We start from the raw sequence: 8,401 nt of genomic DNA, 5'->3' as shown, positions 1-8,401 counted from the left end.
TCACATAATAATTCATCAAAAGACCTTTGGACATACAAGGAGCACATTTCCTTTTGCCCTGCCCACTGACTTTTATTCTACTTTATTTTGAAATGATTAAACATTTAGAAAACTGTCAAGAATAGCACAAGAACTTCACTTCTTCTTTATCCAAATTCACTATTTAAATTTATTTTATTTATTTATGGGGTCAGTATGCATGTGGTGGTCAGCGGACCACTTGGGGGAATCAGTTTTCTTCTTTTACCATATGGGTCCTAGGGAATGAGCTCAGGTCGTGAGGCTTGGCAGCAAATGCCTTCATCCACTGAGGCATGTTTTCAGCCCCCAAATTCATTATTTTAAAAGCATTTTGCCTTTCTCTTCCCCCCCGCCTGTATTGTGTGTCTTTCTCTGTATGTATGTATGTATGTATGTATGTATGTATGTATGTATGTATATATACATACATTTGTCTTGTGAATTTGAGACTGTTGCATATAGTGTGCCTTATAAAAAAACTCTTACTACTTCAATGTATACTTCCTAACAAATGAGATATCCAGTGATTTGAGGAGACCCCTGTGTACTCTTTTATAGAATTATGGAATAGATTCCATAGGTACTTACATCTCATTGCTGAGTGGTGTGAGAGAAAACTAATGTCCCTGAATGCACACTCAGCAAGCTGATGGTAGTTTCTGCCTGTCCAGTGACCAGTCCTATCCATTGGATACACTTATTGGACTATATTTCAAAGTGTCCTGCCATCCTGACCCTGAAATGGGCATGTAACTCAATGTTGGTTAGCCAGATTCTCTGTACTCAAAGACTGGAAAAGCAGTAAGCTGACTCCAAAACGTTGTGCTCCACGAGGCTGCACGATAGCGCTCAACACTCAACAGCTTTGCTTCGCATCCTTCCTGAGATTTCTTTGGAATTTTTTTCCATTCTCTGAGCTACCTCATGCATTCCTATAATTTCTAAAGGCTTGGGTTGGTGAGCGAGGGAGGGAGGGAAAGGGAGAGAGAGAATGTGTGCGTGTGGTATATGCATGCGGGTAAGGGTGTCTTCATCACTCTTCTCCACTTTTAATTTTTTTTTTTTTTGAGGCAGGGTCTCATGTAGCCCAGATTGGCCTCAAACTCACTATGTAGCCCAGGATGATCTTCAATTTCTGATCCTCTTGCCTCCACCTCCTGAGTGCTGGGATTATAGACATGCACTACCATGCCCAGTTAGTTTATGTGGTACTGGAGATGGAACCCAGGGCTTTGTCCAAGCTAGGCAAGCACTGAGTCACATTCCCAGCCCATTTCCATCACATTTTCTGAGACAGTCTCTCACTGAACCTGGAGCTCACCATTTTGGCTACGTAGGTTGGCTAGTAAGCCACAGGGATCTACCTGTCACCCCACCACAGCACTGGGATTATAGGCCAGTGCCATCACACCCCACACCCAGCTTTTACATGGGTGCTGGGGGTCTGAACACAAGTCCTCATGCTTGTGCAGCAAGCTCTTTAACCACTGGGTCATCTTCCCAGCCCTGAATCAGTTTTGTAAATACAAGACCTTAATCATAAAAGCTTATTATAGTTATTATTATTGGTGTTTTTGAGACAGGATCTCCCTGTAGCCACAGCTGGCCTGGAACTTGCTATGTAGACCAGGCTGGCCTCGAAGTCACAGAGATTAGCCTTCCTTTGCCTCCCAAGTGCTGGGACTACAGGCATGTGCCACCATGCTGGCCTAAAAGCTTATTTTTAAAAGAAATTCTGGGTGCTGGAGAAATGGCTCAGAGGAAAGGAGTACTTGCTGCTTTTCCAGAGGATTGAGTTAATGTCTCAGGGCTCTTGTGGGGTAGCTCACAGATGCCTGTAACTCCAGTTCCAGGGACCCTGACACCTTCTGCTTTCTGCAGATACTTGCACATACTTGGCAATATACACACATACATTTTTTTTAATCTAAAAAAAAATTCTGCTTTCAGAAACGTTCACCCTAATGGAACTGTTTACTTGGTAAGCTTTGGATATACCATTTCTCACCGCTGAATGTAGCAGTGCCTTAGGCACTGCTATTTAGTATGCCCTTATTTCATACTCTCAGAAGTTACCATTTTGGAAAGGCATGATGGCTTTTCTGTTCATTGTAGCACTTTGGAATGTCTCCAGCAAAAGTCTGTCTCAGTCAGAGAGTATTTGAACTCTACTGCAACAAACTAGCTCCATCTGGGTGTTAAGAGTCACACAACACAATCTGACTTGAACACAGTAGCTCAGGGTAGACTACCTACCTGCCTGATTGTCTGACTTGCAACTAACAGGAAGTAAAGACACTCTGTTCATTATTTTTCGTGACAGTCTGTTCCTGATTTCCTGAGGCCACTATTAACAGGCACTCACACTTCTATAAGAGCACACACTTATTTTCACAATGGTTCTCTCTCTCTCTCTCTCTCTCTCTCTCTCTCTCTCTCTCTCTCAGCAGTGGAGCTTCTCAGCCACTCATGAACCAGACATTGCCTTTATCTTTGCATAGACAAAAACTTCACTCAATTATTAAATATTGTGGGCTGGGGTGCAGCTCAGTGATAGAACACTTATCCTAGTATGTGCAAATCCCTGGGTTTGACCCCCTGCACTGCAAAAGAATAAAAAAAATTAAGTAAATAAGTAAGTAAATCAATGAAGAAATATTTATGTGTCTACAGTGTGTTAGGAACTGTGCTATGTGCTGCATGGAGGCTAACAACCATCCAAAACTCCAGTTTCTGGGGATCTGACGCCCTCTTCTGGCCTCTGTGGGCACTGTACAACATTAGTATACTAACATAAAAACACACAGATAAACACTCACACACATAAAAATAAAAACAAAACGAACAGAAAATGGTGCTAGGTGCTGGAGAAGTGATAGAAAGCAGAAATGACCCTTACAAGGCTTATGGTCCAGAGGGGACACAGATTTTAAGATGTTATACTCATCTGCATATGAAAGATAAGTTCAAAGATCTATGAAGGAGATTAAGAGTAGACAATTTTCTCCTAAACCAATAGATTCCACAATTCCAATAAATTTCTTTTTTTTTTTCTGTCTTTTTGAGACATGGTCTCCCTGTAGCCCCAGCTGTCCTGGAACTCACTATGTAGAGCAGGCTGGCCTTGAACTCACAGAGATCTGCCTGCTTTTGCCTCACAAGTGCTGGGATTAAAGGCGTGTGCCACCACACCCGGCCTCCAATAAATTTCTTAAAAAGATTGGCAGATCATTCTTCTCCTATCCCTTTAATCTGTAAATGCACTCACCTGTCTCCACCTCTCCAGCCCTCCCCCCAAACCCATAGAAGATCTAGTTCCCCTTTCAGAGAAAACGTTCTCTCAATACATTATTATTTTCAAAACCAAATAGAAAATAAAAATCACTCAGACAAGATATCCCAAAGAATAAAAGATTAGTATTCCAAAGGCAAATACCAACAAGGAAGTACATTGCTTTCTTTCCATGGCTGTCATAACGGAATGCCATATTTAGTGGGTAATTAGCACAGATTTGTTATGTTATAGTTCACATATAAGAAATCTAACATGGTTTCACTGAGCTAAAACTGAGGTGCTAGCAGGTCTGAGTTCCTTTCTGGAGTTTGGAGGGGACAACTACTTCCCTTGCCCTCTCCAGCTCCTAAAGGATGTCTTCCTTCTGTTCTTGGCTCAAGGCCATGTACAGGCCACTTCACTGTGGTTCAGCCTATCTTTTTAGGGATCCTCAAGACCCAATACAATCTATCAATTCTTTATTTTATTTATTATTTTCATTTTATGTGTATGAGAGTTTTGCCTGCATGTATGTAAGTGCATCTGTGTCACACAGGGCACGTGGCGGTCAGAAGAGGGCAGATCCCTGGATCCCCAGGTGCTGGGAACTGAACTGGGATCCTCTGCAAGAGAAGCCAATGCTCTTAACTGCTGAGCCATTGCTCAAGCCCCACATCTGTCAGTTCTTCAAAACAGTCATTAAGTGACATGTTGAGGCTGATCATTATCTAGGCCAGTGCTGTACAGTGCTGTACAGCAGCAACAAGGTATGTATCTGAAACAAAAGGTCTAATTGGAGCTTATCAAAAGGAATCACAAGGAGTTACAAATGACCAACATGATTATTCAGAATGCCATAGTTTTCTAAAAGAAACAATACACTTTAAAACATCTTTTAAAAATACTCAGTAGATCAGCCCAGTGTGGTGGTACACGACTTCAATCCCAGCACTTGGAAGGCAGAGGCGGGCGGATCTCTATGAGTTTGAAGCCAGCCCGGTCCACATAGTTCCAGGACAGCTGAGGCTACAGGGAGACCCTGTCTCAAAAAGACCAAAAAAAAAAAAAAAAAAGTCAGTAGATCAACAAAATGACAACATATAAAGAAGGCCTCTGATATTTTACTTGGTAACTAAGACATTTAGAAACAACTCAGATATACCAATAAAATTCAAAAAGAAACTGCCTCATGTAGCTTTCTAACCCTGCCCTTTTATTTTTAAGCATTTGCTATATATCAAGCAACATTCTTAAGTCAGTTATAAAAAGTAAGAGGATATTTTCAATAATCAAAATGGGACTTATAGGAGAGTGACAAAACAAGAAATTCCATCCCTTCTCATTCTCCCCAATACAGGGCTTTTGGTAGCAATATAAATTACTTATCACTTTGAAGAATAAGGTTCTTGCTGTTGACTTTCCCACTTCTATTAAATGATGTGGTATTTTTACAAGGGCATGCCTCAGATGGCTGAGAAAAACATGAGGAAGGAAGTAGCTAACAAACTATTAACAACACCAGACTGGGCATTTATGATGGTTATAGAGGACTTTTACTTTAATTTTTTTTTTGGTTATTTGAATAACTAAAAAGCATGCATTCATATCAATCATGAAAAATAACTACCGATGATTTTTTTTTTCTTTTTAAAGAAAACCCCCTAGTATGTACTCTGAATCTGTATGGTGATTTAGGGTTGATTACACTGAAAAATCTTAATCTTTGAGCAAGCCTTGGCATCATTTTCCTTACCTGTAATGTAGGGTTAGTACCATAGTTCAGAGATGTTATGAGAAAACAACACCCACACATTTAATAAAGTTTCCTTTCTGTGCCTCAGATTTCTTGCCTATAAAATGAAGAAAATGGATTAACTGTGGTCTTTTCTAGAGCTGATTTTCTGATTCCTCCTTTTAGATTCACAGGAAAAGTCTGTTAAATGAAAAATAAGTGTCTTTACTTGTCTCCAGGTAATTATTTTTCTTTTATTTCCTGAAGAACCAGGAAGCCAAAACAGATGAGCAGTGTTTCTGGAATGTCTAGGCAACTCCACCCTGGATACCTGGGAAATGATGGGTGTTTCCACTGAAGAGCAGAGCCTTTCTTAGTGGGCAGAGGATCAACGTCTGTGTTTTTTAAAGACAAGGGCTCATGTAGCCCAAGCCAGCCTGAAATTTGCTAAGTAGTAAGGCTGGTCTTGATTTCCTGATCCTCCAGTTCCCACCTCTCCAACCACCTCTCAAGTGCTAGATTTACGAGTGTGCACCACCATTCCTTGTTCAACCTCAATTTTCATATGCCAGTATGTGGCCTTACAAATAATATATGCCCACAATTTTGATATTTGAGTATGCCTGGCTTCTTCATTAACTCTTACCTAGCAGGTGTGTCCAACTTGCAGCCCACAGGCTGAATTTAGGAAAACTATGAACGTGGCCCAACACAAAATTGTAAATTTACCTAAAACATTATCATTGTTGTCTTCTTTTTATGTTTTTGAAACGGGGTCTCACTATGTAGCTCTGTCTTGCCTGGAACTCATTATATATTCCAGGCTGACCTGGAACTAACAGAGATTTGTCTGCCTCTGTCTCTGGAGTGCTGGGATTAAAGGCAGGCCTTATTTTTTATTTTTATTTTTTGGTAACTTGATTGTGGAGTTCTCAAAAGTGAACTTTGTGTCCTGTTGCAATGCCAAAACGTTGGACATGTCTTCTTAGGATTTTTCAAACCAGCTACCTGCTTAAGCAATTATGAAAGTATTTCATGGGCTCGAGAGATGGCTCAGCAGTTAAGAGCACTGACTGCTCTTGCAGAGGACCCAGGGTTCAATTCCCAGCACCCACACGGCAGCTATCAACCATCCATAATTCTATTTCCAGGGAATCCAACACCCTTTTCTGACCTCCAAGAGCACTGCACGACAGAGGTGCATACATGCAGGCAATACACTCATACACATAAAATTAAAAAATAATTTTTTTGTCTTTTTGATAGAGGATCTCCCTGTAGCCCCAGCTGTCCTGGAGCTCACTATGTAGACCAGGCTGGCCTCGAACTCACAAAGATCTGCCTGCCTCTGCCTCCCAAGTGCTGGGATGCACCACCACGCCTGGCAATAATAAAAAATTTTAAAAAGAAAATATTCCATGATTTATAATATCCAAAGTAATTAATTGAAGTACAATGAGGACATTATCAGTTTCAGAAGGTTGCATATTAACTGAGTTTACAGAGTTGTCTCCTATATATCTGAAATGTAAACAAATTGCTCGTCTTTGATGGTACTAGGATATTGTAGTAGTTTCTCTTTGCTTTTCCAAGATTGAAAAAGTAGTAATCACAGTAGTGGTAATGTTATCAGTCTATAAAAAGGTAAACATTTTTTTTAAAAAAGAGAGCTATGTCACCAGGAAATATTGCCATTTCAGTTTCTCAAAACATACACACACACATACACACACACACACACCGCCACACACACATGCACATACACACACACATACACACACATGCACACACACAAACATACACACACATTTTTTTGGTCTTTTTGAGACAGGGTCTCCCTGTAGCCCCAGCTGTCCTGGAACTCACTATGTAGACCAGGCTAGTCTTGAACTCATAGAGATTCACCTGCCTCTACTTCCCGAGTACTGGGATTAAAGGCATGTGCCACCACGCCCGGCTTCAAAACATATTTTTAATGTAATTAAAATTTTGTATGGATACAGAATCATAGAAAGGAACACCCACATACCCTACAATTCAAAATATCTCATGTATGAGATCTTGTAATTTAAGCCTTTTCTATGTCTGCCAAATAACAGTTGGTGAAGAACGCCTTCAATGTCATTTTGGCATTTCCTGTGCCCTGTGTAGCTTGGTAGAATTCTTTACTCTGGCAGGTTATAGCAATCTCAAGCTTTTCTTGCTAGAAAGCTCATTCTGTTCGTGTAACACTAGACTGGAAGATGAAGAAACCTGATTTTTACATTTATGACTAAGATTCTCTTTCTATAAACTAGAGAGTAAACATATTGCTCCTTACTATATGTGGAAAACAGGGAAAATTCTTACTATTATTGATAATAAAACAACATTTCCAGAGAACCTGCTATTTTCCAGGCATTATATTTGGTATTTTGTCTTGAATTATCTTATTTAATATTAACAAGACTCTGGGAAATATATGCTTCTTTTTTCAAATGAGGAAACGGACAGGAAAACAAAATAATTTACTATTTAGAGTGTTGGTAAATGGCAAAGGATGTCATGTTTGTTATGAAACTTTTTCATGACTCCACTTTGTCTTCTAGGAGGAAGACGAAAATGCTCTGAAGTTTGTTGCACTGGTTATAAGTTCTTTGGCAACTGAAACTACACTTCTGACTCTCTCCCACTCCTTTCTGTACCCCTTTTTCTCCAGTAATACAGACCTCCTTATAATTCCCTTAAAGCCCTGTTCTGTCAAGTCTCTAGCCCTTTCTGCATGATACTGTCTTAGTTTAAAATGTCTTTATCTCATTAGTTCCAGACTAATTGGACTATTTGGATTTTTTTTTCTTTTTGTGGTGCTGGATGGATCCAAGGCAATGTAAATAATAAGTCATCCCCAGTCTCTTACTCATGCTTGAAATCTCTGTTTATTCTTCCACGCACCCATCACTCTGTTTGCTTTAGTACAGCAAGGATCTTATTGTGTCTTTATCTAAACTATAGCAACTTTAGGATTTATTAGTTTTTTTCTTCACTGTTGTTAATTCCAGAGCATTTCACAGTATCTGTTTCCCTGTGGGCATTCAATGAAAGATTTATAGAGTGAATGAAAGAATGCATAAATGACTTAAAAATTCATGTATACAACTCATTAGAGATTTGTGGAAAGTTTTCTTACTTTATTCCACATAAGTATAAAAGTTATCAGAGGCAAAAGATTTTCAACCCCTGATAATAAACTTTCCAACATGTCCTTATTCTCCAGGACAAAAACACCTAGAACACAGTAGTTACCCAATATATTTGCTGAAATGATAAAAAGTCTTTAAAAAGTACAAAAGGTCTTGGGTGTCTGCCTAGCATGCACAAGACCCTGAGTCCAAGCC

The sequence above is a fragment of the Nannospalax galili genome, unplaced genomic scaffold (assembly GCF_000622305.1).
Source record: "Nannospalax galili isolate Female #2095 unplaced genomic scaffold, S.galili_v1.0 scaffold505, whole genome shotgun sequence".
NCBI lineage: Eukaryota > Metazoa > Chordata > Mammalia > Rodentia > Spalacidae > Nannospalax > Nannospalax galili.
Note: the sequence above shows the minus strand (reverse complement) of the source record.